This window comes from Felis catus, chromosome C1 (genome assembly GCF_018350175.1).
Source record: "Felis catus isolate Fca126 chromosome C1, F.catus_Fca126_mat1.0, whole genome shotgun sequence".
NCBI classification, from domain to species: Eukaryota; Metazoa; Chordata; class Mammalia; order Carnivora; family Felidae; genus Felis; species Felis catus.
The window spans coordinates 5,648,764-5,675,733 of record NC_058375.1 but is presented as its reverse complement, the minus strand read 5'-3'; the positions used below and the strand labels follow the sequence as shown (position 1 = coordinate 5,675,733).

General features: G+C 49.2%; 1 long non-coding RNA gene across 4 annotated transcripts; it reads right to left on the bottom strand.

Annotated features, from left to right (window-relative positions):
* Positions 1-1,704: 1,704 nt before the first annotated feature.
* Positions 1,705-26,067, bottom strand: LOC109502063. 4 transcript variants are annotated; one of them, XR_006583877.1, is made up of 4 exons: positions 25,216-26,057; positions 22,846-22,934; positions 8,751-8,832; positions 1,705-2,480 (listed from the first exon to the last, which is right to left on the bottom strand). It is a non-coding gene; the product is annotated as an uncharacterized LOC109502063 (long non-coding RNA). The 4 variants fall into 4 exon arrangements; XR_006583879.1 differs by lacking the exon at positions 1,705-2,480 and adding an exon at positions 4,228-4,278 and having other exon boundaries at positions 25,216-26,067; XR_006583880.1 differs by lacking the exon at positions 1,705-2,480 and adding an exon at positions 4,741-5,665 and having other exon boundaries at positions 25,216-26,067.
* Between the last annotated feature and the right edge of the window lie 903 nt (positions 26,068-26,970).

Here is a 26,970-nt window from a genome sequence, read left to right as displayed (position 1 = left end):
CTCCCCATCTTCCACAAAGTCCCACCCTCCAGGGGTGGGCCGCCCCCCTTTTCCTCCCCCTCCTGGGTACACTCTCTGAAGCTCGGTCCGCTTGCGCCCTGCTCTCTCAACGTGTTCTTTTTAAAACAAGGAGATCTTTATATCATTTTAAACTTAAAGAAGCCTCAAGAATATTACAAAGAACCCCCCCCAGCCCTTCGACCAGATTCCCCTCTCCTGACCATGTGGTAGCATTTCCTTCATCTGTCTCTATAGATGTTTTTTTCCAAACCATTTGCAAGTAAATTGCAGACATCGTGTCTCCCTCTCCCTAAATACTTGGCTGTGTTTTCACCAAGGCCAAGGACATTAAAGGCAGAGCTAACAAAAGAAAGACTTTTGGGGGATGCCCAGTGACCTCGCAGGAGATGCCCAGTCCGGTGGCCTGGCATTGGGCTTGACCTTTCTGCCTCTTGGTCTCTGCCTCTGCCTCTCTGTCTCTCACTTCTCAGAGGTGGGTCTCTCCAGGGTCCAGCTTTCTGTGTCATTTTGCAGACTATCTCTGGAGGAGGCCATGGGCTCCCAGGAAGTCAGCTGTCACCGAATCTTCAGCCTGGGTCCCCCCTTCTACCAGAATGTCCACGGCTTTCCAGGAAGTGATGCCCGAATACCATTCTCCCACTCACTACTGTGCACTAGACAAGTCATAAAACCGGAGTCATGGCCTCTGTCCCACGCCCTCTCCCACCTCCCTCCGCTGGGCGCTCCAACAGAATCCCCCTCACCTTTGAATTCTGTGGCCTCCCCCCACCCCTCCCTCCTCCCTTCCCGCAGACTCCACTTCCCAGAGCCCCTCACCTACCCATTGTCTCAGCACGGATGTGGACAAGGCTGTTGTAACAAACAGGCCTCCGATGCACGGGCTTAACTGAGAGATGGATCTCTCAGTCTTTCCTACGACAGCCAGGCCGAGTGGCTGGCAAGGAGGCTGTGCTCCCCTGTCTCACTCTTTGCCTTCCTGTCCCGTTCCAGGACATTGGACTCATCACTGGTTGCAGCTGGGTCCCTGACAAGCTTGTCGGCCCAGAGAAGGGGAAGGGGAGGTGAGGGGCCACGCTGGTGTTTTAAGGCCCTACCAGTAAGTGCATATCTGACCCCAGCTGACACTGGCAGGAGCTTGGTCAGACAGCCCCACCGGCTGCCGGGCAGGCTGGGAAATGTAGTTTTGAGCCAGGTAGGCCCGTGCCCTCCTCCCCCATAGTCACCTGCTCTGTGAGAGACCCGAGGCAAACATTTATGGGGCACTTAGTGTGTGCCAGGCTCTATGATGGCCATTGTCCCAACGTCAATCCTTTTAATCTGCACAGGGGTCTCAGCAACATGGAGACGGCTAGGAAGGGGCTTAGGTAGAACGGAGACCTTCTAAGGAGTGTTCTACCAAAGTCCTCACACTTGGGGCCCGGACTTAGATTATTTTCTTTGCGTGTCTGTCTCTCCCCTCCGCGATCTCCCAAGTACAGGCTTGATCAATGTTATGCTAAGTGGTCAGGCAGAGTGGGAGTTTTAAGGGAGCTCGTGAAAATGACATAATGTCACCTCGTTGGCAGTGCTCGGTTATCCCCCTGGGCCCGCTGTGTGATAAGTAGCTCTCAAGCCCTGTAAGAGGTCAGGCAGAGTCTGGATGCCCACCTCAGGAAGATTACATGGGATCAGATGAGTCCTGAAACCCTGGCAACCCTAACATGCTGTATTTCTCTGCCACTCAATCCCGATAGTTCAGAGTGTGTTTGTGCTTCCAGGCGGCAAACCTGTTCCCTTGTTCAGGTACCGAGCGCATCGGCACGTCCTGAGAGGGCTCTTGCAACCTGCGTCCTGGGAGGAAGAGACGGGTAGGAAACACATCAACACGCAAGTCAACAACAGCGCAGACCGAGACGAAAGCAGGAACGGCATGAAATAAATAGGACGAGCGCATGCGTGAGGACCAGGGAAAGCCTCTCTGAGCAGGTGACCATTCAGTGGAGACCTCTACGAGGGAAGGGGCAGCCCGGAAGACCAAGCCCAGGGCTGGAGTGTCTGAGGTTCCCAAAAGCAGCCAGGGAGGCGGAGCGGCTGGGGCTAGAGAGAGGTAGGGAGGCAAGTCAAGGCAGGCGACATAGCCAGGGGCTGGGGCCCGTTCCAACGGGCAGATAGATAGGTCTCACTCTGCTATGAGTGGGGCAGTGATGCAATTCTACTTAGATTGTGAGACGATTGTTCCAGCCGCTGCATAGGAGGTGGGTTTGGTAGAGCCAGAGTGGAAATGGGGCACATGATGAGAAGATCTTTGAACGGTCTTCCTCCGGAGAACTGACAGGGGCCTCGAGCGGGGTGGTGGTCACGGAGCCAGAAGTGGTGGGTCTGTGTTTCGTGGGTGGCCCACAGGCCTTGCTGAGAGTGCTTCTCTGTGGGTAGCTGCCGTCTCCTTTTCTCTTACATATCAATACTCAGTCGTTACACCCCTGGAATAGAGGAATCACAACACAGGACCTGTCTGGTGATCGGTGTGACCTCCTACCTCCCAGGTGCTCTAAAGCTACGTCTTGTCTCTGGCTTTGCAGATAACGCTCATGGTGGGGCTCATCACGTTGGCCTTCATCACTCTTTGGGTAATAATAATTCCCGGAGAGAATCATGGACACTGGCCCTGCTTCCTTCACACCCGGTCCCATTGGAGAGACCGACAGTGAACAAGTAAATACACAAGTCTGACGTGGCACGTATGTGGAGAGGTACACAGTACCAGGAAGACCCACAAGGGGGGGCTTTGACCCACCGGGAGCAGTAAAGGAAGGCTTTGAGGAAGGGACTACAGGAACTGAAACTGGAAGGAAGGAAGGGGTGGGGGTGGAGAGCACATGGACAGAGTCAGTAGCATGTGCAAAAGCTCTGGGGCATGAGGGTCAGAGTTCCTTCCAAGAACCTTTACTGAGCAGATAACAAGGTAAGTAGGAGGGGACAAGAGTGTTTGTATCCGAAGTTGGAGACATTCCTTTACCATCTCTGGGTCATCTGTGCGGATGAGGAAGCGGGTCAGAGACTTGGAAAACAGGAAGGAGTTGATAAAGGCATTCGAGCAACATTCCCAGACTATTCCTGATTTGAGGGCAACTTGGATTGCTAAAAATGCCTATTTAACTTAGAGATGGTGAGTCCTATTAGAAGCCAGTGGTTTATACGAATGACCCAAGTTCTTTTGGAATCTCTCCGCTAGCCCAACATTAAGAGAGCATATAGGATCAGTCCAGCATTTATAAGCACCCATGGCACTGACATCCTTGGATAAGATTCCTGAGTAATGCTAATCAATCCCACAAAAGGAGAGGAAACCAGTTATTCAGCTATTGTTGTATCCTTGTGCAAATTCCAGGGCAGTCCAAAGGCTGCCCCAAATTATTCAAAGGAGAGCTTCCGTATCTCCAGATCCAGAGACCTTGCCTACTAAATTTTTCTTTATGAAAGAAAGAAAGAAAGAAAGAAAGAAAGAAAGAAAGAAAGGAGGAAAGAAAGAAAGGAGGAAAGAAAGAAAGAAGAAAGGAAGAAAGAAAGAAAGAAAGAAAGAAAGAAGAAAGAAAGAAGGAAAGAAAGAAGAAAGAAGGAAAGAAAGAAAGAAAAAGAAAGAAAGAAAGAAAGAAAGAAAGAAGAAAGAAGGAAGGAAGGAAGGAAGGAAGGAAGGAAGGAAGGAAGGAAGGAAAGAAAGAAGAAAGAAGGAAGGAAAGAAAGAAAAAGAAAGAAAGAAAGAAAGAAAGAAAGAAAGAAAGAAAGAAGAAAGAAAGAAAGAAGGAAGGAAGGAAAGAAAGAAAGAAGGAAAGAAAGAAAGAAAGAAAGAAAGAAAGAAAGAAAGAAAGAAGAAAGAAGGAAGAAAGAAGGAAGGAAGGAAAGAAAGAAGAAAGAAAGAAAGAAAGAAAGAAAGAAAGAAAGAAGAAAGAAAGAAGGAAGGAAGGAAGGAAAGAAGGAAGGAAGGAAGGAAGGAAGGAAGGAAGGAAGGAAAGAAAGAAAGAAAGAAAGAAAGAAAGAAAGAAAGAAAGAAAGAAAAAAAAATGGATGGGCGCCTGCGTGGCTCAGTCGGTTAAGCGGCTGACTTCAGCTCACGTCATGATCCTGCGGTTGTGAGTTCCAGCCCCTTGTCGGACTCTGTGCTGACAGCTTGAAGCCTGGAGCCTGCTTCGGATTCTGTGACTCCCTCTCTCTCTCTCTTTTTCTGTCCCTCCCCCGCTTGCATTGTCTCGGTCTCTGTCTCTCTCTCAAAAATAAATAAACCTTAAGAAAGAAAGAAAGAAAGAAAGAAGAAAGAAAGAAAAAAGAAAGAAAGAAAGAAAGAAAGAAAGAAAGAAAGAAAGAAAGAAAATAGCTCATTAGGACTGATGAGAATGAAGTGCCCACTACAACACAGATGGCCTTCTCTTCATTTTTTTTTTTTCTTTTACGATCACCTTGGAGCACCTGGAAGAAAGTAGGCCCAACTTCCCACCCACTCCTGCCCTGCTTTTTAAAAGAGTTCCCTGGGGAGAAGTTGCCACATGACAGAAGTCGTGAGATGCCTGTCAGTTACAAAAAAGTTCTTCTAACCCGAAGCAGTGTGTGTGCAAAAGCAAAAGCAAAACACAAAGAAAGGGGGGAGGAAGGGGCCTCGACACATACTGCTTTAAAACCAAAATAATTTGTCTCGATAAAAAGATCACTGGGACCTGATTTAGAAGAGAAGAAAAAATCCAAGCAGAGTCATGGCACAAAAATTAAGTTTTTTTTTAAAAAAGACACGTAAGATGGAGACCAAAAGGGGGGGCGGGCAGGTGGGAGGTGTGTTCGTGTTCAGTTTCAGATGTGTGAAAGTGTTGATAGATACCAATATCCACAGCCTTCAACCCTGGGAATTTATCTCTAGGAAATAATCTGAATGATTAAAGTGAGTCGTATCGACACACATGTTCACTGTCTTATTATTTGCGATATTTTAAAGAAGGAAGACTTTTTTTCTGGGGAGAATGGGAATGGGGTGTTATGTGTCAGGCAAATGGTCCAAAGGCATTCAGAGTGTGTGAAGGTGTGGAGGGCGGGTTAAGAGTGGGAGGACCAGGGGTAAGGTGGTGGTGAGCTGGTCTAGATAAGAGATGAGGAAGGCCTAAGGCTGTAGCCTCGAGGTTAGAGAGGAGAGATTAGCCAAAGAGATATTTAAAGGGTCATCTAAACGTGCACCGGGAGAGGAAGGGAAGATTCTGGAATGCTACTCAGTGGATGAGGGTGGATGGTGACGTAACCAAGGAGGATGGAGAAAACAGGTGAATGAGTCTGGTGTCTATCTGTCTGATCAGGGGCTGGGGGGGCTGGAGTGAAGGGGTGGAGCTCTGTTTGGGGTATGCTAAGCTTGAACTAGCCAAGGAATAGCAAGGCAATGATGTTCAGGAGGAGGCCATGGAAAATGTGGGTCTGGGCTGAGAGACAAAGGTGGCTGGAGATAAACGGTGATAAATAAACGTTTCCCCCAAGAAAGGCGAGGTCATCGGTGGCTTCCTCCTTTCTTTCTCTTGGTCTTCATCCTGTTGGGTCTTTCAGAGTAGCCGATGCAGTGTCTTCTGGAAGGTCTCTCTTCCGTGAGTCCTTGAACACACATTCCTTCCTTTTTCTTACTTTCACACTTGCTTCTTTCCTTTTCATTTTAAAAATTATTGAAAAGTAAATATTTCTCCCCCAAGCAACCTAGGACGCACAGCTAATTAAAAAGAAAAATTAGGGGTGCCTGGGGGGCTCAGTCGGCTGGGCGTCCGACTTCAGCTCAGGTCACGATCTCACAGTCTGTGAGTTCGAGCCCCGCGTCGGCCTCTGTGCTGACAGCTCGGAGCCTGGAGCCTGCTTCAATTTTGTGTCTCTCTCTCTGTTTGCCCCTACCCTGCTCGCACTCTTGGTCTCTCATAAATAAATAAATGTTAAAAAAATTAAAAAAAAAAAAGAAAAATTAAAGTCACAAAGCATTTTGCTGTGTATTCTTACTTACCCCGCAAGTGCTAATTGGTCAGGTCTCTTCCCCATCACACACACTGAGCACACACTCTTCCAGTGATCGCTCATCACAATTAAAATGGAATAATTCTTTGGATTGTCCCTTCTCTAAAAAGCTGAGTAGTTAATGAATGTATTCACATAAACGCGTTTTTACCGAAAGGAGATCAGTTGGTAGGTAATGTTGTGCAGTGTATTTTCCACGCGCACGGATGCGTCATGAATAGTCTTCGCAGGTTCCTGTCAATCTGCAAGAGCCCTTTTGCTGCTACCTGGTGTTGAACTTGGCTGTATGGCTGAGCCCAAATTTATCTCAATCCCTTGTTATGGGACAATTGAAATATTTCCAGTTTTTCTCTAATCTCCTGCTTTCGACATCTTTATATATAAGTCTCTGCCTGCTTCTTTGATGGTCTTTTTATTTTTATTTTTTTATTTTATTTTTTTTTTAATTTATTTTTGGGACAGAGAGAGACAGAGCATGAACGGGGGAGGGGCAGAGAGAGAGGGAGACACAGAATCGGAAACAGGCTCCAGGCTCCGAGCCATCAGCCCAGAGCCTGACGCGGGGCTCGAACTCACGGACCGCGAGATCGTGACCTGGCTGATGTCGGACGCTTAACCGACTGCATCACCCAGGCGCCCCTTTGATGGTCTTTTTAAAAAATTTTTAAGGTTATTTATTTTGAGAGAGAGAGAGAGAGAGAATTCCAAGCAGGTTCGACACAGTCAGTGCAGAATCCGACGCCAACCTCGAACTCAGAAACCGCAAGGTCGTGACCTGAGCCAAAATCGAGAGCCGGATGCTTAACCGACGGAGCCACCCAGGCACCCCCAGTGTCGGGTTTTCATTGGGTCCTGACCAAACTAGTCACAAGTTCCTCCGCCCACTAAATCCTGAATTGTTCTAACCCGGTTTCCACTGTCCTGTGTCTGTTTGCAGCCTGGGCAAACCCTGCTTGCACCCCACCCCAGCCTGGCTTCCAGCGCCCACCTCTGGGTCCACCTTCCGTCTGTCTGTCCTCTCCCTTGCCCACTTCTCTGCGGTGACCCCACCGCTGGGACAGACACCGGTCCCCAGCGCCCCCAGCCTGGCTCAAACATGCCTCCTGGAATCAGTCTCCTCTGACCCACTCCTGGAACATTCTACTCCCCTCCCCTGAGCCCCACACGTGGTGTGCCCTCCACTTCATGATGTGGACGGTGCAGTCCACCCCAACGCTGAGCCCTTTGGGACAACAGGTGCCCTTCTCTGCTCACCTCTGCGGCCACCACCCCTGTCCCCCCCGCCCGGCTCCCGCCACAAACCCGCAATATTTGTTTGTTAACGGCACTGTTAATAAATAACATTCCTCTGGGATTTGGATGTACACAAGTTCACCCACGGGCCAAAGGTGATCATTTACCTGTCCTGTGACTTATTCTGAAAAGGAAGGAGCCTGGAACCGGCTGCCATGCCCCTCACCAGGGCTGATGTGTCCCTAGATGCCCCGCACACGTGTAGCGACTGTGCTGTGACCAGTGCCCGTGACCGTGCGCGCGGTGGGCATGGGGTGCACATTATGTGCGTCTTTCTCACCCAGGCGAAGGCGGGACGGCGGAGGCGACAGTGCTTGCCCACCCTTCCTCTGGGGCAGGGTAACCGAGTGGCCCCACAAAGGGAGGGGTGGGGCCGGGCCGCGCTCTCCTGCCTTTCTTTCCCAGAGGCATGTAAGTTTCAAGGAAATCTGTTTCGTCCTGTTCAGAAAGATGAGGCAACCCGTCTAGAAAGGAAGCGGGGAGTTGCCTTCCTGCTATAAGCTAAGGAATGTCACGTCGCTTCAGTGTTCTTCACATTCCCAGAAATCCGTCTTGGTTGAAAAGGAGGCAGATGACTCAGTGTGTTCGTTCGTTCCCCTGGCTGTCGACAGATTAACCGCCGAGCCCGAGTGGTGCTCCTGGGGACGGGCTGGTGGAAAGTGATTGCCGAGAGGGCGCGTCCCCGCATGGGGGCGGGGGAGGGGGGGCTGCTGTGGTCCCCAGCCGTGTGGGGACGAACCCAGTAAACACCGTATAGTTTTCTCAAAGCTGGAATGGGTGGCCCTGGGTCCACATCGCGTTCCTGTGAGCTCTGAGCTATCTGGATGTGCCTGACCAAACCCCCGTGAATTCAGTCATGGTTCTGATTATTTGCTTTGCAGAACTGGGGGTTTGTGTATGTGTGTGTGTGTGTGGGCGGGGGGGGGGGGGAGTCTGTCCTTAGAACAGGTTCCTGTAAATGATGCCTCTCCTTTTTTTTTTTTTTTTTTTTTTTTTGGAAAACGTGAAGGTTTATTCTCACTTGGTTCCTCCCTCCTTCATTCTCCAAATTAAGCCTTTTTCTAGCAGAGAGACCTGGAAAATTATTTCAAGGGCAAGAATTTGGCAACTGTCCCTGAAAACGAAGCACATGCTTTGCAGGGGTTTTATGACCTTCCAGAAGGGCAGCCACCTGTTCCTTCCCACCCACCTCCGGGCGCCTGGCTACGGGGCTAATGAGCCATGAGACGGGACCAGTTCCCAGCCTTTCCTGCACAGGCTCTGAGTTTTTCAGGGGACTCCTCTGACCCGCAGTCCACAGGCGCCCCACCCGCATCCTGCCAACCCGTCGGTAGTCACTGGTCCAAGGCCAATAGCCAAAAGCAATGCTGAGCCGTGGACACCTCCCACGGTATTTCGGTTTGCAAACTTATATGTCCAAACATATATTTACTCACCTGGAAGAGAGAAAACTCGGATTTCCCAAGGTTGCAGATAAGAACCTCACACCCACCAAGGCAGCACTGGCTCCAAAGAATCCTTAAGATTCCACCGAACAAAACCTAGTTAGTGATGCGGATCCAGGGAGGAGGCAGGTGGGTGCCACCCTGTGCCCCCAGCGTATTCCAACGTCTCCTAAGCTGACGATCACAGAAACTCTCCCTGCTCCGTGATGCCACGATTCTTGCCCACGCGGCCCTTCTGGATCACCCACCCTCGTGGTGGGGGCCTTAAAGCCCCTTGGATATGAATATGAGGCAGTGGCATGGAGGCCAGAAGCCAAGGGCTTGGGGCTAGACAGACCAAGGATGGCTGAGACAGAGTCCACCCCAAATCTGTCATGGCCCGGGTCATGATGGACAGGAGCTGGAGGTCCTCCAGGAAAAGCTGTAGCCAAAGGCTTTTGGGAAGAAAGGCAGACACTCAAGGCATCCCCACCTGACCTGAGCCTGTCACCCCCCAGGGCCATTGCACCTCTGGCCACGTCCTGCTTCCTGGTCATGTGGCAGTGAAACACACAGGGCCCTGTGCTCAGAGGGGACCTGTGCATGGGGTTTACTGCTCCGTGATCATGATCTTGGACTTTTTTTTTAAGTTTATTTATTTATTTTGAGAGAGAGAGAGAGAGAGAGAAAGCAAGCAGGGGAAAGGTGGGGGGGGGGGGGGGAGAGAGAGAGAGAGAGAGAGAGAGAGAATCCCAAGCAGGCTCTGCACTGTCAGCAGGGAGCCCGACATGGTGCTTGAACTCATGAACCTCGAGATCATGACCCGAGTGGAAACCGAGAGTTGGGCGCTTAACCAACGGAGCCACCCAGGCGCCCCTGGGCTTGAACTTCTTAATAATTTTCTTCCTGACCTTGCGATAGATAATGCAGGATCCCTACTGTCCTGGCCACAGAGATCTTTTTAAATAATTCTCGGTGGTGGAAAAACAATGGAAAAGGACTTAGGTTTGACGTGCCATTCCATGATCCAGCTTTACCGTGTGAGAAATTTCACGGCATCTCGGATCCTGGGCTTGGTGGGAGGTGAAGGCAAAGTCAAATCGGAAACATAAAAATTAGGGGCGCCTGGGTGGCTCAGTCGGTTAAGCATCCGACTTCGGCTCAGGTCATGATCTCACGGTTCGTGAGTTCGAGCCCCACGTCGGGCTCTGTGCTGACAGCTCAGAGCCTGGAGCCTGTTTCAGATTCTGTGTCTCCCTCTCTCTGTCTCTCCCTGTTCATGCTCCGTTCATGCTCTGTCTCTCCCTGTCTCAAAAATAAATAAATATTACAAAAAATTTTAAAAAAAAGAAACATAAAAATTACTGAGACCCTCTCTGTGACAACGTGCCATAACTGTTGCTCTCTTTAGAAGGCTTTCTCGTGGAGAGGTGGATCGAAACATAAAGCTTCACGTGCCGTCGTATCCCAAATAGGCCAACATCATGTTGACCCCAGAGCCTACCGTGGGCTGCTGATGCACAGCTACACCAGGGGTGCACGGCGGAGCCTACATAGTTACTGTTCTCCAAAATACCACAGAAGTACGTCTAGAAAGGGCATAAGGAGGTTCCGGATCGGTGGCTGACGTGTCCTCCTCCAGATCAGCACACAGTCCCCTGGGAGAGGCGTGTCCCAGACGTAAAAATCTCCACCAAGGAGTTCTTGGGAACACTAACTACATCCCCACCGCTGTCCGGGGAAAACCTCTTCCGGGCTGCACATGAGGAACTCGGTCCGTCCAAACGTCAGGGACCTTTTCCCTCTACCCAAATCTGTGGCAGACAGTTTTCCACCCATAAGAAGGAGACTCATACTCAAAATTCCCTGCCTTACTCTTACTTCTCCCTAAAGCGGGACGCGGGTTCTAAGAAACCGTGGTATCGCCTTACTGCACATGCCGATACATTTTACAATTTGGGACAGAAAGTTAGTATCCACACGGGGAGCCGTGGTGATGGCTCGCGAGATTTCCACGTTGTGACAAATATGTTTCTGCACTTGAGACTTTTCGTTTGGAGGGCTAGAAAGGGGTTTTGAGGAAGTTGAGGATCTCGCCGTTTCTATCTGGCCCCCTCCAAGTTGATGAATTACCCTCGGTTGTGAGAGAGTCGTAGCTCTTTGCCTTGTTACCTGGCACGGGCTGGTGTTTTAAAACAACTCGCCGGGCCCCAGTGAGCAAAAGTCGTCTTTGGCGACGGAGCGCAGTTGGGATTTCAGAAATCCTGTTACTTTAGAGTGTCGGGCTGGCCCAGGAAAAGGGCCAGACAGCTGTGGGGAAAGTATATGAGCGGGAGGTAATCGTCAGGAAAATTAACAAAAGGCTTCACGGATTGTGTCATAACAGATGCTGAAAACAGTTAAAATCGCACATGTTGTTATTCCTTCTGGTTCAGGCTCAGACAGTGAAGTTAGCGATGAAGGAATTTCCTCCTTGACTCCGAACAAAGCTGGGATACAGGTCCAGGGTCTCTTGAAAGAAAAGAAGACAGAGGCTTCCCGTCTGGCCTTCATTAACCTGCAATCTCATAGCAGGTACAGCAGTCTGGGGCAAATACTTGACAGAAAGCAAGAGGCGACTCTCTTCTCAAAGGTACGAGCGGTAGAGACCCCAGGGTCTACTTAGCCAGGATCTAGCCAGTTCCAGGCCCAAGCTGCTCTCCCTATTGACACATTCTGGAAAAGCAACTAAACCTTCTGGTCCACGAGTTTTCCCAGGCGCAAAGTCAGAAGAAACGATCTCCACCTGTTTCATAGAACTGTTGCAAGGAAAAGCACAACTGTGGGTATCATTCGAGAAAGATTTCACTCGTAGCTAATTGTTACGTAAATGCCTAAGACTGCCAGGCCCCTGGGGTAAAGTTGCAGCCTCTAGGCCAGTTCACCTGTTTGGAATCTCTTGTCGGGCATTAGCAAATGGCCCTTGTGGGAGCCTTCGAGACATAAAAGTATATGCGAACTAGAATGTGCACTGTGATTGCTAGAGACTGAACTTGCCGCAATTTGGGGCTGAATAAGGAAGCAAGTACTTCTGTGTGCTTCCTTGGCCCATTATAAAGTCTTTTTGTTTTTTTACAGACACATTTCATCTGCAAATGGCCCGATGGGCCGGGTACAGTTATCACCTAGTATTTCCTCCATCTACAGATGAGGAAAATGAGACACCCAGAGGCTTTCCTCTTTCCCTTGATCATGGATCAGAATGTTTTACAGCTAGAAGGAGTTTCAGGGATGTTCTAGGTGTTCCTCGTTTTACAAACAGCGGGTCCCCGAGCTGAGCGGTGCCACGTTTTCCGACTCGGAACACTGTTCATAGGAACCGCTTAGCTCGACCCATCTACAGCCCGGTGCGTCAGCCCTGGTCACTATTCCCACCACGGGGCAAATGAAAGAACATTCTTCTTCGGACTTGGCTGCGATGTGTCTTTTTGCAGAAGGCACCCTTACCGGCGGAATGCCAGAGGGCCACGCGCGGGGTGGGACCCTCGGTCTGCGGGTGGGAAAGTCGGCCAACCGTCGTCTGTGATTTCCCGAGTCAGCATTTTGTGACCTGCACCGCAATCTCACGAAACAGGCATCTACGGAAAATGCAGAGAATGCAAACAACTTCTCCCAAGGGTGGTCATTCCCAAGATTCTCCCAACCCCGGGTTCCAAGGCTCGCCTTCTTGCCGCTGTCCCTAAGGTATTGTCCCGGGCTGGTGACCAAGGCAAAGCCTTGAAAGTCTGGAATGGACTCCTGAAACTGGAGGGCAGGCTAGAAGGAACAAGCAAGGAGCCAGTTCAGAGACGGGGGCGGGCCCAAGGGAGGCAGATCCAAGTGGAGGCCAAGGCTGGGAACCTGGGCCCCGGAGCGACACGTTCCCCTGGCCCTCTGTCCTGAGCAAACCCAGCGCCGGTTACTTGTTGACTGATGGGGCCTTGACTCTGGGATCTAGCGGCCCTCCTGACTTCTACCAGAATGTTTTAGGCTGACTCAGCCGCCTCGCAAGCTCCTTTTAGCACACAACAGCTGGTCACTGAGCCGGGGCACGTAACCCCCTGGACATCTGAAAGACTCGTGCCCGCCTGGCTCTGAGGCTGCCTCCCTCACTTCCCAGCCATATCCACTTGGGCAGGTCCCGGAGCCTCTGGGTGTCTCATCTTCCTCGTCTGTAAGTGGAGGAAGTACTAGGTGATAGCTGTACCCGTCCCATCGGGCCATTTGCAGATGAAACGAGTCCGTCCACATGGAAGCACCTGGCATGGAGCTGGCGCATAGTAGGTGCTCAGGTGCCCACACCGGGTGGTTGTCGCTGGCTCCTGCACACATCCCTCCCACCCCCGGGCGGCGCTCCCCTGAAGGGACCTCACCAGGACCTCATCCAGGCTGAGGACACGCTGCCTTCTGAGTCAGGCCATTCCATTTTTGGACTGCTCTGACTAAGAACATTCTTCCTTATGTTCAGCCCCGTCCACCTCCCTGCAACTCCCACTCACGGGTCCCGGCTCTGCCAGAAGGCAAATGTCAAAAAAATATTCTTGAAAGAGAGGACATAGAATGTAAATAATAATCGGGTTGAGGCATTACAGCCACCGCCCCCCCTCCCCCAGCTATTCCCACAGCTAAGCACAGACGGGGTGGGGGGGGGGTGGGGGGAGTCAGACCTTCCAGTTGAATTTGAAAACCGGCAAAAAGTGCCTCGTTCCTCTGTGCTTCCTTTAGAAATGCACGAAAACAACCTCTTCCTCCATTTTTTTTTTCAGACCCAGAATGTGCTGTCAGACTGCCGTGAGACCGAATGTGCAAAGATGATAATCACAAGGGCTGCTGCGGAGACGTGACCTGACCTCACTTAATACGTGCCGTCCACCCCGTAATCACTGTGCGTCCAGGGGGGTGTGCCCCAGGAGCAGGTGACTCGTGGCAGACCTCCTGTTTGCAGAGCCTTTCTGGCGTCAGTTGTGCGATCACGACCCGCGTGTCCCTTTCCCGCCTTCGTAGCATGTTCCAGGAGGGCAGACGAACGCAGACATCTTTTCCTCCGCACATTTGACAGCTCAGCTCTCCAGCGACTGAATGATTCAAACCATTTCGAATGATTTGAAATAGAGCTTTTTGGTATTGCAAGATGCGAAAGTTCCGGAGACCTGTTGCACAAGCCCGTGAGTACACCGAACGCGTACCGAACCACAGACGTAGGAATGACTCAGATGGCAAGTCCAAGGCTACGTGCTTTCCACCACAAGAAAAAGGTGTATTCAGGGCGAAATATACAGATGAAATCATATGACAAGGTGGCCTCAAAACGGTACCAGAGGAGGCAAAAGTTCATCACGCTGTAGATGTACGACTTGTGCACTTTTCTGTAACATTAGACCTCGTTGGAAAGTGTACGTACACGGGGCCCCTGAGGGGCTCAGTCGGTGGAGCGTCCGACTTCGGCTCAGGTCATGATGTCGCGGTTTGTGAGTTCGAGCCCCGCGTCGGGCTCTGCGCTGACAGCTCAGAGCCTGGAGCCTGCTTCGGATTCTGTGTGTGTGTGTGTGTGTGTGTGTGTGTGTGTGTCTTAAAAATAAACAAACATTAAAAAACTTGGAAAAGCGTCCATACAAGAAATAATAACAGAGGAGAAGGATGCAAACGGGCCATGGTGGGAGCAAGTTCATCCATAGGCTGGCACTCGAGCCTAAAACAAAAAAGCTTCTTAGCCCCACCCTCCCCAGGGGTACTGGCTGGATGCGGCTCAGACCTCTCAAGATCAACCAGGGGTTTGGGAAGGAAACGGTCTGCCTTTCTCTGCGATGCCGCCAGGTTGGAGCCCGGGTAGGCAAACACCCAGGCGGTGGGTCTGGACTTAATCCTCACCAGGTCACAGCAGCTAAGACCCTCAGGGCTCAGAAGGCCAAGTGCTCACTCCCTCTCCGGGTCTCCAGGGACAGCCCAGAGTACGCCCCCCGGGCAGGCCGGCTCCCAGCCGTGGCCCACGGAGTCAGGCCTGGGGTGGGAGCTGGGCCCGGGCCTGGTGGGCAGGGCCCACCCCCCTGCCTGGATTCTTCAGGCCTCAGAAAGAAAACCTTGTGTTTTCAGACAACCGTGTGTTTTCAATATGAGCCGGCCCCGATGCCTCCCTCTAGGTGGGTCCTACATCCCTTGCAATCAGGCAACCCAAAAAGCAGGGTCCCTGAGGCCTCCTGACATGGCTCCGGGGGCCACTGCCTCTAGAGCCGACCTCCCAAGGCTTCTGGAGGACAGCAGTGTCCGGCTCACCTGCTGCTGCCTTCCTCCCTGCACCTGGCGGAGGGGCCAAAGGTTCTGGCCTTGAACCTCTGTGCTCTGCCCTTCCAGGGTCACAGCTGCTAGTTTCACAAGGGCACGAACTCCTTCCTGAATCACCAAGGGACACTGACTGACTCAGCGTCCAGACGGCCGTCCCGGACCCTCCCTCCACCCGGAGCCCTGGCTCCGCCATCTCGCTGCCCGTGTCGGCCCCGGGGTCCCCTCCTCACTCACCCAGCTCCCAGCTCCTAAGTCACGGGAGCCCCAGGGGGACGCAGGGCTGTCTGCCCCTCCAAGTCTTCTTTTACCCACCTGTCACTTTCTTGCGCGAGAAACCTGCAGCTCCCACGACCAGAGCCTTTTACGCGGGCCCCCAGCGCCTCTCCCCACCTGCTGTCAGAAAACACTGACAGGGAAGTCGAACCCACGGGGGGACTCCCCTCGAGGGTGCCGCGCACCCCTAACTGTGGGATTGCAGAGCCCAGGGGCTTGGCGAGGTGCCAGGTCAGCTCCAAACACTCTCTGGGGAGCCTTCCCTTTTCTCTGGGTGCTTCCACCACCTGGGCCACTACCCGGCGTTGTTTCCCCAGCCTGGACTCAGTCTCCAGCAAGTATTTTACTGACTACCTGCTATGTGCCGGGTGCCGGGCTAGACGGCGGTCACCCTGGTGACGCTGAAATATAAAGGGGACGGAGGTCACCGAGCTCCCCCCTGGGTGCCAGGCAGCGTCCTGCGTGCAGATTTGGACTCGTCTGATCCTCAACACAGACCCGGCTGGTCCTCAGAAAACCCCATGAAATGGGTGCCTGCATCATCGGGTTTCCCAGATGAACAGATGAACAGAAGTGCCCGAGGTCGCCAGCCTCCAGCCCGTGTCCCTGCAGAGCACGTCTAGCAGAGGGCAGGGCGGTGAAGGGGGTTGTGGACAAACAGGTGGCCCTATGGGGTTACAGAAGGAAGTGTGTGAGAAGGGCCCCCGGCCCAGCGCAGGAGGGGCGGTGGGGAGGTGACCGCTGGACAGAAGGAGGCCGGGCGAGCAAGGTGTGCGTGCAAGCACCGTGAGCGAGAGGACCCAGGGCTGTCCTCCGCCCTCGGTTCGGTCCCGGACACAGGAAGCTACAAGGGACGATATGGGGACAATGGATGAAATTCGAATACGGACTGTGGATTGGATACTAGCTTTCTGTGTATGTCACGTTTCTTGATTTTGATCATCGTGCTGTGGTTGTGTGTGAGAATGCTTTAGTTATTAGGAAACACACACTCAAGTATACGGGGCACAGTGCCTCCCACCGACTCTCAGAGGGTTCAGAGACAATATGCACCTGTGCGTCTGTGTGTGTGTATATACGTGTGTATGTGTGGCTGTGTGAGTGGAGAGAGTTGGAAAGAGAGACAGATGATGGTACGGCAAACAGGCAAAGTGTGAAAAGTGAATCTGGGTAAAGGGTATATGAGAGTTCCTTGTACTCTTCTTGTAACTTTTCAGCAAATTTGAAATTATTCAAAAATTCAAAGTTACCAAGACCATATGAACGTAAACAGCAGTACAGCAAACTATAAAAGCCAAACAATCCCCATCAAATACGTTAGAGGGATTGCCTGCAGGAAGAAGGGGGTGCAGGGGGGAAAAGGATGAGAATGAAAGAAAGGAGTAGAGAGAGGGATGGAGGGAGAGAGAGAGGGAAGGACAGAGGAAAGGAAGAAAAGAGGAGGGAGGAAGGGAGAGAGGGAAGAAGGGGGAGGGAGGGAGGGAAGGAAGGAAGGAAGGAAGGAAGGAGGGAAGGGAGAGATGAAGGGAGGAAGGGAGGAAGGAAGGAAAGAAGAAGGAAGGAGGAAGGGAAGGAGAATCAGAGAGAAGAAGGAGAAAGCCTGGGTCCTTGGAGCTCCTTTTCATCTCCAGAGGATGGCTCCCAAGTCCTCCTCTCTGCCCAGGTCAAGCATGCCCGTCCTGCAGGCAGAATTGCTTGGCACAGGACACTCCCACTGTTAACTACGATGCCCAGCCCCAGTCACCCCTCCCCCTCCTTCCCAGTGGCCCTACTTTCCCGGGGGGGTGGGCAGCATGGCTCCCCCAGGCTCTGGCTCCCTCTCTTCTTCCCTTCATCCAAGCTGCAGCCAGGTCTCACTCTGTCTTCCTTTGACCTGTTCCTCTCCATCTCCTCTTCTGTTCCAGCGCTCAGAACCTCACCGGGTGGCCTCCTGCCCGGGCTCATCCCCCCACCCCCAGTCTGTGCACCTGCTGTTCAGAGACATTTGCGGCCCGCCCCGCGTCCCTGTAACATGGCCACTCTCCCGCATGTAATCCAAGAATACGCTCTACCTCAATCCACTCTCTCCCGTCTCTGATTTTTTCACAAGTATTTGTCTCAACCTCCAGCTTTATCAAAAGTCCTTGGAAGCAGGCGCCTGTCTTACCTGGACATCGACTGTCCCCCTTGTGGTGCCTTGCGTGTGACAGGATGCCTGGCAGGGGGAGTATAATAGACGCCTAGTCCATTAAAGGGTTTTTCCTCATTTCTGAGTAATTCAGTTATTCCAAAAGACATTCTGATGCTCATCTCCCGTATTTGGAATAACAGCAGAAGAGGAGAAAGGACATGATCAGGACCCTAGGGCAGTTTGGGGTCCCTCCTCCGCGTGCCCCAATGTCAGAGGCAAAGGCCCTCAGGATCTCTCCTAAGGCTCTGCTAAAAACCTGCCCCTCTGGGGAACTAGAGTCCGGTTCTGAACAGCTCTGTATTTCCACGTTCCTGATGGAAAGGGTCGAAAAACTTACGGTGTGGCTTTTAGAATATACATTTATTTTTGTGAATGTTCCAAAGCTCACCCCAACTTAAAACACACTCCCAAATCGGGTGCTGCCTCTGAGACGCCTCGTTTCCCAGCCCAAGACCTATGTTTTTTGGTATGGCCACAAACAGCAATGGATTCTGTTTCTGGTTTGCTTCAAAAACAACTCTAATGGCCCAGTCACTGTCCAAACAAGGAAGGGACCCGGGGCAGGGGGCGGAGGGCGGTAAGCCCGCTTCTGTCATCATCGGAAGTCAAAAATGTCTCACCAACCCCAGTCCGTATATTTAATTCCTTGTTTCTTGATATTTCATCATTTCAGCTCATAAAAGAGACCATGATGTAATGCCTAATAAATGCCAGAGTAGCCTTTTCGAGAAGCAACACCAGGCAGGGTGCCTGAGCCAAGTTTGTTCAGGCAAGGGTTCAGGTATCTGTCGTCATGTTTCATCGGAGAGGCGGCTTCACAAACAGGGTTCGAAGAGGTTTTGATCTATCTGGACTTCAAAGCCTGGTGGTTTGACCCCACACAAGATGGGCTCGCTAGGATGTCTATGTCACTGGGGGAACAGGTACCAAAACAGGTACGTCCTCCCAGGGCCAATGATACCAAGGACCACTTCCTGTGAATGGATTCTTTTTTTTTTTTTTACTATAATGTAAACTTCCTGTTGCGATTTTCACTAATTTCCTCTCGTCCAGTTCTCAGGGGAGCCGGTCTACCGGTTCGTCATAATTCTCTGCACAACGTTTTGGCTTTTCCATATGAGCATAGCGTGATGGGTCTTGGCTCTCCGTGGACCATCTGCTCTGAGTTGTTTGTCGAGGTGTGATGCGTTTTTCTCCCTAATTCCCAACCAAGTTCTCTGTTTTCTTTTGAAATTAGAACACATCCTGGCTATTCACAGATCCAGAGGGAAGAGCCGTGCCTTGGCCATAGAAGGGTGTTCGAACTGTGATTTAGGCCCATCAGATGCTATATTCAAAACAACCGGCGGGGTGAACCCCGTGCTGCCTCTCTTCCAAGATAGTAATCACAGGAGGAAGAAACCTCAGGGATTCTCAGGTCCAGCCTTCCACTGTGTGCGCTTCCGTGGAGGCCCTAGTCATCCACAGTGATGGTTTTTAAGGACACAGGTGAGAGGCACATCCAGAATTACCCACCTATGGACTCCCCCTCCTCCTGACTTTCTGCTGAAATAATCCAACAAATGTATCTGGGGCGATGCTAGACCCCTCTAAACCCCCACGCAGCCCTGGAGTCCCCTGGCACGGAAGCTGTCCAGGATGCAGGTGACTAGCAGAGAAGGGCCACTCGGGGCCTTTCGGGGAGTCAGACGGGCTCAGCAGAAGGGGCATCCACTGTGGCTGCGGGAAGCAGGGTCGGGTCCCAGGTGGCTTCAGTCTTCCTGGAGAGATTGCTTCCACCCCTCGCACCCCCTCTCCCATCATCCCCCTGGACTGCTAAAGAAAAATGACAATGCAGCTTTAAAATATCCCCTGCCCCCATTTTTGACTGGATCTAAATTAAATGCCCAGTAACCCAACCTTGTGGCTTTGAAACTTTGTTCAAGATTCCATTCACTTGAGGGCCCAGTATGTCCTGGGTTCTGTCCTGGGACTAGGGACAAGGTACCTGCTCTCATGAGCCCAGTCCAGGAGGGACCGGACTGCCAGATAAAATATTGCAAAGAATATTCTTCTACTAAGGAACTATCCAGAGTTTATCTGAGATCCACATTTAACTGGGTGTCCTGCTTTTCCATGTGTTAAATTTGGCCACCCTAAGCAGGGAAGGTAGACATGATTAGGGAGAGAAAAGCCCAGACCGGAGCCCCCAGCCCAAGGCTAAGTTGTGGGATCCTGGGAATGCAGTATGTGCAAATGGCCTGACATTCCAAGACTGGTCCTGTGTCCTTTGCCTCTAAGGCTCCGTCTCCCCGGTTCCCCATCCTGCTGATCCTTTGCCCTCTGGCTTCTGTTGGGTTTGGCCAGAGGGCAGTATGTGCAGGAGACGAGTGACCAAAGGTTACAGCTCCTGCCTGGGGGCTTCTGGCTTCTCCGCACAGCTATTGTCTCTTTAGAGCCTGCGGTGGCCTCAGCCAGCCCTCCCCTCCCACCACCCTGCTTCAGCACCTAGCCCCGGTGCACGTCCCCATGGCAAGTAAATCCTGCTGAAATTTCCCGCTTTAGTTGAGGGACCCACTTCCTGCACAGAACCGGACTACACTGATAACAGCTGTCGTTTCTTGCGCAAATTAGCCTACAAACACAACACAAGTAACCCAAAGTCCCATTAGGATTTCTTGTTTTGTTTTGTTTTTAAAAATTGATGAAACGATTATAAAACTTGTTTGGAGCAAAAGTGGGAAGAATAGCCAAAACTTTTTTAATTTTTATTTTATGGAAAGTAATATTAAGAGGGAATTTGTCCTCTTAATTTTTAAAGCTTGGGGTTTTAAAACCTGGGGTTAAGCCACAGTAAATAACAGGTAACACAAAAGAGAAGGCTCAGAAGCAGACCCAAGTAAACATGGGAATTGAGTAGACGAGAAAAGATAGCATGCTAAATCTTCTTAAAAATATTATTCAATCATTAGTTTTGAGACGCCTCGTTCATGATTCAGAAAAAGAGGAGAGGAAAAAAAGCTAGATCCTACCTCATATTTCACACACACACACACACACACACACACACACAAACAGCAAAAGGATAAAAGAGTTAATGTTTAAAAATATAATATTTGATAAATGCATAAGTAAATATTGTCATCATATCAGCATGAGAAAGAGATTTTTTTTAATTTTTTAATGTTTTTATTTATTTTTGAGACGGAGAGAGACAGAGCATGAGCAGGGGAGGGGCAGAGAGAGGGGGGAGACACAGAATCTGAAGCAGGTTCCATGTTCCGAGCTGTCAGCACAGAACCCGACGCGGGGCTCGAACTCATGGAGTGTGAGATCATGACCTGAGCTGAAGTCGGGCGCTCAACCGACTGAGCCACCCAGCCACCCCTAGAGAAAGAGCTTTCTATAGCATAGCAAGAACCATAATTTTTAAAATCCTGAGATTTGAAAAAAATAAATAAAATTTAAACATCCTGAGGTTTGCATATGTATTTATACTTCTGAATGCAAAAATGCCATAATCAAAGTTAAAAGACTGATAACAAGCATATTTTCTGCAAACATTAAAAAAAGTTATAGGTTAAATTATATAAAGAGGCCTTTTAAATCAATAAAAAAAGATGAATTCTCCAATAGAAAAACAGACAAAGACTGTGGCTAGGTAGCTTTCTAAAAATGACTGATAGGTTACCAAGATGTGTTTCATCACATTAATGATCAAAGATTTTCAAATTAAAATAAGATTTTTTTGGGGGGCAATCATATTTACAATGTTTAAATATAAGAGCCCTTGTGGATAAGGATATGGGAGGAAACACACTGGCAGGATATTTCTGGAAAGATACTTGGCAATATTTATCAAAGATCTTAGAAAGAGAGGGGGGCAACTGGGTGGCTCTTCGGGTCTAACTCCTGATTTTGGCTCAGGTCATGATCTCATGGCTTGTGGGTTCAATCCTTGCATCGGGCTTTGCGCTGATGGTGAGGACAAGAATCCTCTTTGTGTTCTCATCAAGTGTTATGTCCACTTGCCCATGTGCCCCCAGTCCTTAACACAGTGTCTGACAAATAATCTAAACTCACTATCTTCAGATTAATCGATTTCTGGAGGCTTTGAACCTTCAAAACTTCCTTAAGAGGCATACTTTTATTAATTAGTTTATTTATTTTGGGAGAGAGAGAGCAGGGGTAGTAGCAGAGAGAGAGGGAGGGAGCCAGCATGGAGCCTGATGTGGGGCTCGAACTCACGAACCGTGATATTGTGACCTGAGCCAAAACCAAGGTTGGAATGCTTAACTGACTGACCCACCCAGGCGCCCCAAGAAGCATAATTTTATTCAAAAGTCTTTCTTCTTTTTCAGACCTCCATGGATATGGAGGTCATATGTTTGCATTCTTCCATTAAAAACCCTTCACATTCTTGATAAAGTAATCAAGATGCCTCTTAGTCAACTGTTTTATTAATGAAACCACTCTGGTTCCCTTAACTACTCACAAAAAAAAAAAAAAAGAAAGAAAGAAAGAAAGAAAGAGAAGAAAAGAAAAAAAATCTATGGTCAATCTACACCCTGTCCAGTGTCTATATGTCATTGTCAACTCTCGCTGGGTATCACATTTCATAAGTGTTTGACTGACGCAATACACGGGTAATACGATTACTCTCCAAATCATACTGGTTGTTATTGTTTGTAATGTCAACTGTTACTCATGTTGTGGTCATCCGTGGGCCCATACTCTTTACCTTCCTACCTTGGATTTAGTTATTCCCTATTCGCTATTCTAATGAGTACATTTTCTTCTATAACTTTTGTCTTGCAATTCTCCACTAAGTTTTATAATTTTTAAGATAATGTTACATCTCATTCCTGTTTTACAGAAATGTTTGCTCCTAAAGGTTCAGTGAATACAATTTGGCCAGATCTTGAGGGTCCGGTCATTAAAACCAATATTTGACCTGGCATAAATAACTTCCATAAAATAAACTTCGAGGATATAACAGAATATCTGAAACTTTACTTCAAACATTCAAGAATGAGAGCTTTTAAAATTTGATAGCCACATTTTAAAGGTTTAACATTACAGTGTGGAAAAGTCTCTCAGGGATGCCAATAGTATCTCTCTCATAGGCACAGTTACAATATTAAAAAAGGTGCTCACGGGTGCTTGGGTGGCTCAGCCGGTTGAGCCTCTGACTTTTGGTTTCAGCTCACGTCATGGTCCCGGGTTCACGGGATCAAGCCCCACATTGAGCTCTGCATTGGACGTGGAGCCTGCTTGGGATTCTCTCTTTCTCCTTCTGCCCCTCTCCCCTGCTCATGTGTGTTCTCTCTCTCTCTGTCAAATATAAATAAATAAATAAATAAATAAATAAATAAATAAAGTGCTCACCTCCCGTTGCCGATGGAATAGCACATAATGTTTCTCTTCTCTCCAACACCATGTTCATTTATTCACACTTTTTATATTCTCAGCTATGCCTGGAGAGAAGATAAGTTATCATTAATATATTATACATGAGTTTAGAGACTTTTTCTCCTGGTGAAACTTGGCTGTTATGCTGGTAATTCACTCTACAAGACGTGGAGACTTCCCCAGTGGGGCTTCTCTTGAAAGGCTCACCACCTAGATGGATTTTACTGTAAATTATGGTCCTTAAATATTTTGCTTCATGTTATGAATGCAAGTCGCCAAAGCGATCCCACGATGAGAATCGCAAAACAATCTAATCTCTCTTGCTCTGTTCTGTACAGTTATTTACGTTTTTATAGACCTTGTTGCCACAACGCTCTTTTTAAAGTTATCTAGCCAACACACGTCCCCTGTTCACGTTCAGTGTCGACCTACCTCCCTATTTTTTAATTTTTCGAGTGTCATCATTTTTGCGCATAAAATTAACATCTCACGTCATCAATTACTACAGCATCTTTTTCTTGCAATAACCATTATGCATTGATGGTTCAGCTGGAGAATTTTAAGATAAAGAGCACATAGAAGATATTTTCCCCAAGGAGCATCTAAAATACGCATGTTTTGGGGCGCCTGGGTGGCTCAGTCGGTTAAGCGGCCGACTTCGGCTCAGGTCATGATCTCGCGGTCCGTGAGTTCGAGCCCCGTGTCGGGCTCTGTGCTGACAGCTCAGAGCCTGGAGCCTGTTTCGGATTCTGTGTCTCCCTCTCTCTGACCCTCCCCTGTTCATGCTCTGTCTCTCCCTGTCTCAAAAATAAATAAAAAACGTTAAAAAATTTTTAAAAAGATATGCATATTTTGAAAGGGAGTGTATCAATACTAACACAGCATTCTAATTATCTTACTTATATTCCTGACATTAAGCTCATGGGTTACGGTGGCCGCCTTTGTGATTACACACAAGGTCAGGGATGTCAGAAATGATGTGTGGAGGGCAGGCGTGTGGCTCCTCTGTCAAAGTCAAAGCCACAGTGCAGATTTGGGGCAAATACTAGAGCCAACGCTAAATTTTGGTGCAACCCTGTATCGTCAAAGAGTGTGGACTATGGAAACAGATGGCCTGGGTTTGCCTCCTGATTCTGCCACTTACCGGCGGTGTGGACTTGGATGAGGTCCTCTGTCTCCCCGTCCATAAAACGGGAATAATAGGTTGTGGTGCTTGAAAGAGTGCCTGTCATATAGTTAGTGTAAGCGTATAAGTATTCGCTGCTGCCGTTCTTATTACTAACTGGTATCAGTGAACCTTAACTCATGATTTGTTGCCTTCCGTAAATTATTCTCAAAAGGAAAGAAAAGAGAGAAATCAGGCAACAAGAAACAAGTGACTGGAGCACAGAGACCTTCCGTGTCGTTTAGAAAACTTTGTAAGAGTATAAATAACAGAGTTCATCGCAATTCTCTCTCATCCTTTACCCTATATAAGGGTTTTTAGTTAGCTGAACAAATGTTTAATAACTTAATTATGGGAACTGTCAAACCTACGCGAAGATAGATCAGTGTAAGGAACCACGTGTGCCCACCCCCAACTTCCACGATGAGCGACCCCCCGGCTTCCTGTTTCACTGGGCGCATTTGATCAGAATCCCCAAATCCCTAGCATCACTGGTCGCGTGTCAGACAGGGCAGCGCGGAGCCAGCTGTTCCACAAAATCACACCGTCTAAGGTGTGATGGCTTTTAACTTATCTGAGAGATGGAAGGAAGGAGGGAGTAGGAATTTAGCCCCTGGTCCAAGTGTTTACGCTAAAGAATCATTTTTCACACTGTTGATTCACATTCTGTTCCAACTCTTGATAATAGAAGAGGCTCAAATCACTTCAGCTGATTTTGGTCTTAGGTGTGCTCACAAGTGTCAAATACTTCTGCGGCCCCCAGATCAAACAAACGCTCAAAACACTCCGATGTCAACGGACCAAACACAGACTCTTAACGGTGGCCTCATCTGGCTGCATCAATGCATTCATCTGCCAAGTCACCCACACCCTCCGGCCTAGAGAACCGGTCCCCATAGCGCCCTTCAGGCTTGGTCATATCCCGGCCTCCTTAGAAAATGTTTTAGGCACATTTAAGGGTGAGCAGATGGGGATGCTGGCAGCCAGGTGCCCGGAGTCAACAGGTCTATCAGCCATGGGAAGCCTGGGTGCCTTGCATGACGGTTGGGAAGCTGTTCGCTGTAGTTAGTGCTTGATATACACTGACTTACTTAATCCTTACAATTCCCCTGCAAAGAAGGCACCATCATCCTCTATTCACAGTCAAAAACACTGAAGCACAGAGCGCTGAAGCCACTTACCCATGATCACCCAGCCAGAAAGTGGCAGCCATTGCCGGCACAGGATCCTGGGCACTATCGGTCTCTCTAGGAAATCTTCCCTCATTACCACGTTTCCAACTTAGCCCCACCCTGACATGCACGAAAGCCCAAATGTATGGCCTCTTCCCCCACCTCATCTGTCCTCGGGGATTCCCTATGACGTCCCAAACTGCTAACGCGCATGAGCCAAAAAGTGCTGACCACAGGTGATGCTCAGATGCCCTCTGGCCAAATGGCCAACCACCCAGAAACTATTTAACCCATAACACCTACAGCTGCTCAAAGTATTTGGTGATGATAAAAAGGAGGCAAAAGAAGCAAGATAAGATGGGGGAGAGATGATCGAGAACCTGCTTTATCGTCTTGGATGGGTCAAAAAGCCCAGAAAGGAGAACACTTCTGAGTTCCTCATCGACACAAGATGCAGACTCTGAACGTTTTAGCGTTCTCGTGCTCTACTCTTATGCATTGGGAACTTCTTATGCGTTCTGGCACGATCTCAGATCTGTGTTTTCATCTCTGTGAATTCCTGCGAATGCAATCATATTACCTAAGTCACACTCGATCTGCCCTAAAACAAATACGCAAACAAAAACGTTTCAGAAAGCTCAGTGATTACCTGAAATTGATGCCAGTGTAGACAGACATCGTGACCGGCACAGAATAGGCTGCCGAAATGAAGCACTCATTGGTTTGCAAAGTTTTTGTTAGCCAGAACAGCACAAATCTTTCTTTTGGTTGAGATGAATCACCCAAATCAGGAAACAAAGTGATTTTAATAAGTAATAATCACAGTGACGCATCATATTTGTAATATTTACAAAACGTTCTTGACATCATCAAGGCCGTGGGCCTGGAAGAGGGGAGGGAGGAAGAAAAAGTGCGAACATTCACTGAGCACCTGCCGTAAGCCAGGCTGTTCCATTTGCCTGGTAAATATCGTGGGGAGGCAGGTGTGGTTATTCTTGATTTCTAGATGAAGAAACAGACTCAGAGAGATTAAGGGATGCACCCCAGATCCCACAGCTAGAAAGTGGCAGAGCAAAGGTTAGGGGACGGTTCTGCCCAGCGCTAAAGCCCATGCATTCGCACAAGCATTCTGCTGCCCCTTAGAGTTTCCTGAGAGAAACTTTGAGACATTATGTGGCTTCATTCATTTCCCAAAGATTTGGTTTCAACCCTACACCTAAGCAGAAAATGACGTTTTCTTAAGATGCACAACTTAATGGAAGCACCATGGAGGAAAAGCCAAAGACAGTCAACATGCCTGAGTTTCAGATCACTGGCTTTCATTACTGGCAAAGATATGTCATCTTGGGACTCATATTCTCCAGTGTTGCCTCATTAAGATTGTGGAAAGCTATATCACAGTATTCATGATCCCCACCCAAATATAAATGGATTGAATCTATCTGTTAAAAGGCAGACATTACCATATGGGGAGAAATCCTGTTTGGGATACACCTAAGCAAAAACACATGGAAAAGGATGTACCAGGAAAGTATTAATCAGAGGAGAATCAGCATAACTGTATCACTATCACAAAAAAATACACTCTAAGACAGAATATGTTACTATGTCATGATGTAATTTTCAGCTCACCAGGAAGACGTAAGAATTCCAGGTGTATACGCACCCAATAAAAGAGTCTCACTCCATACAAATAAAAAATTGATAGAAATATAGGGAGAAATTAACATATCTACCAACAGTTCTCTCGCGATTATTGCTAAG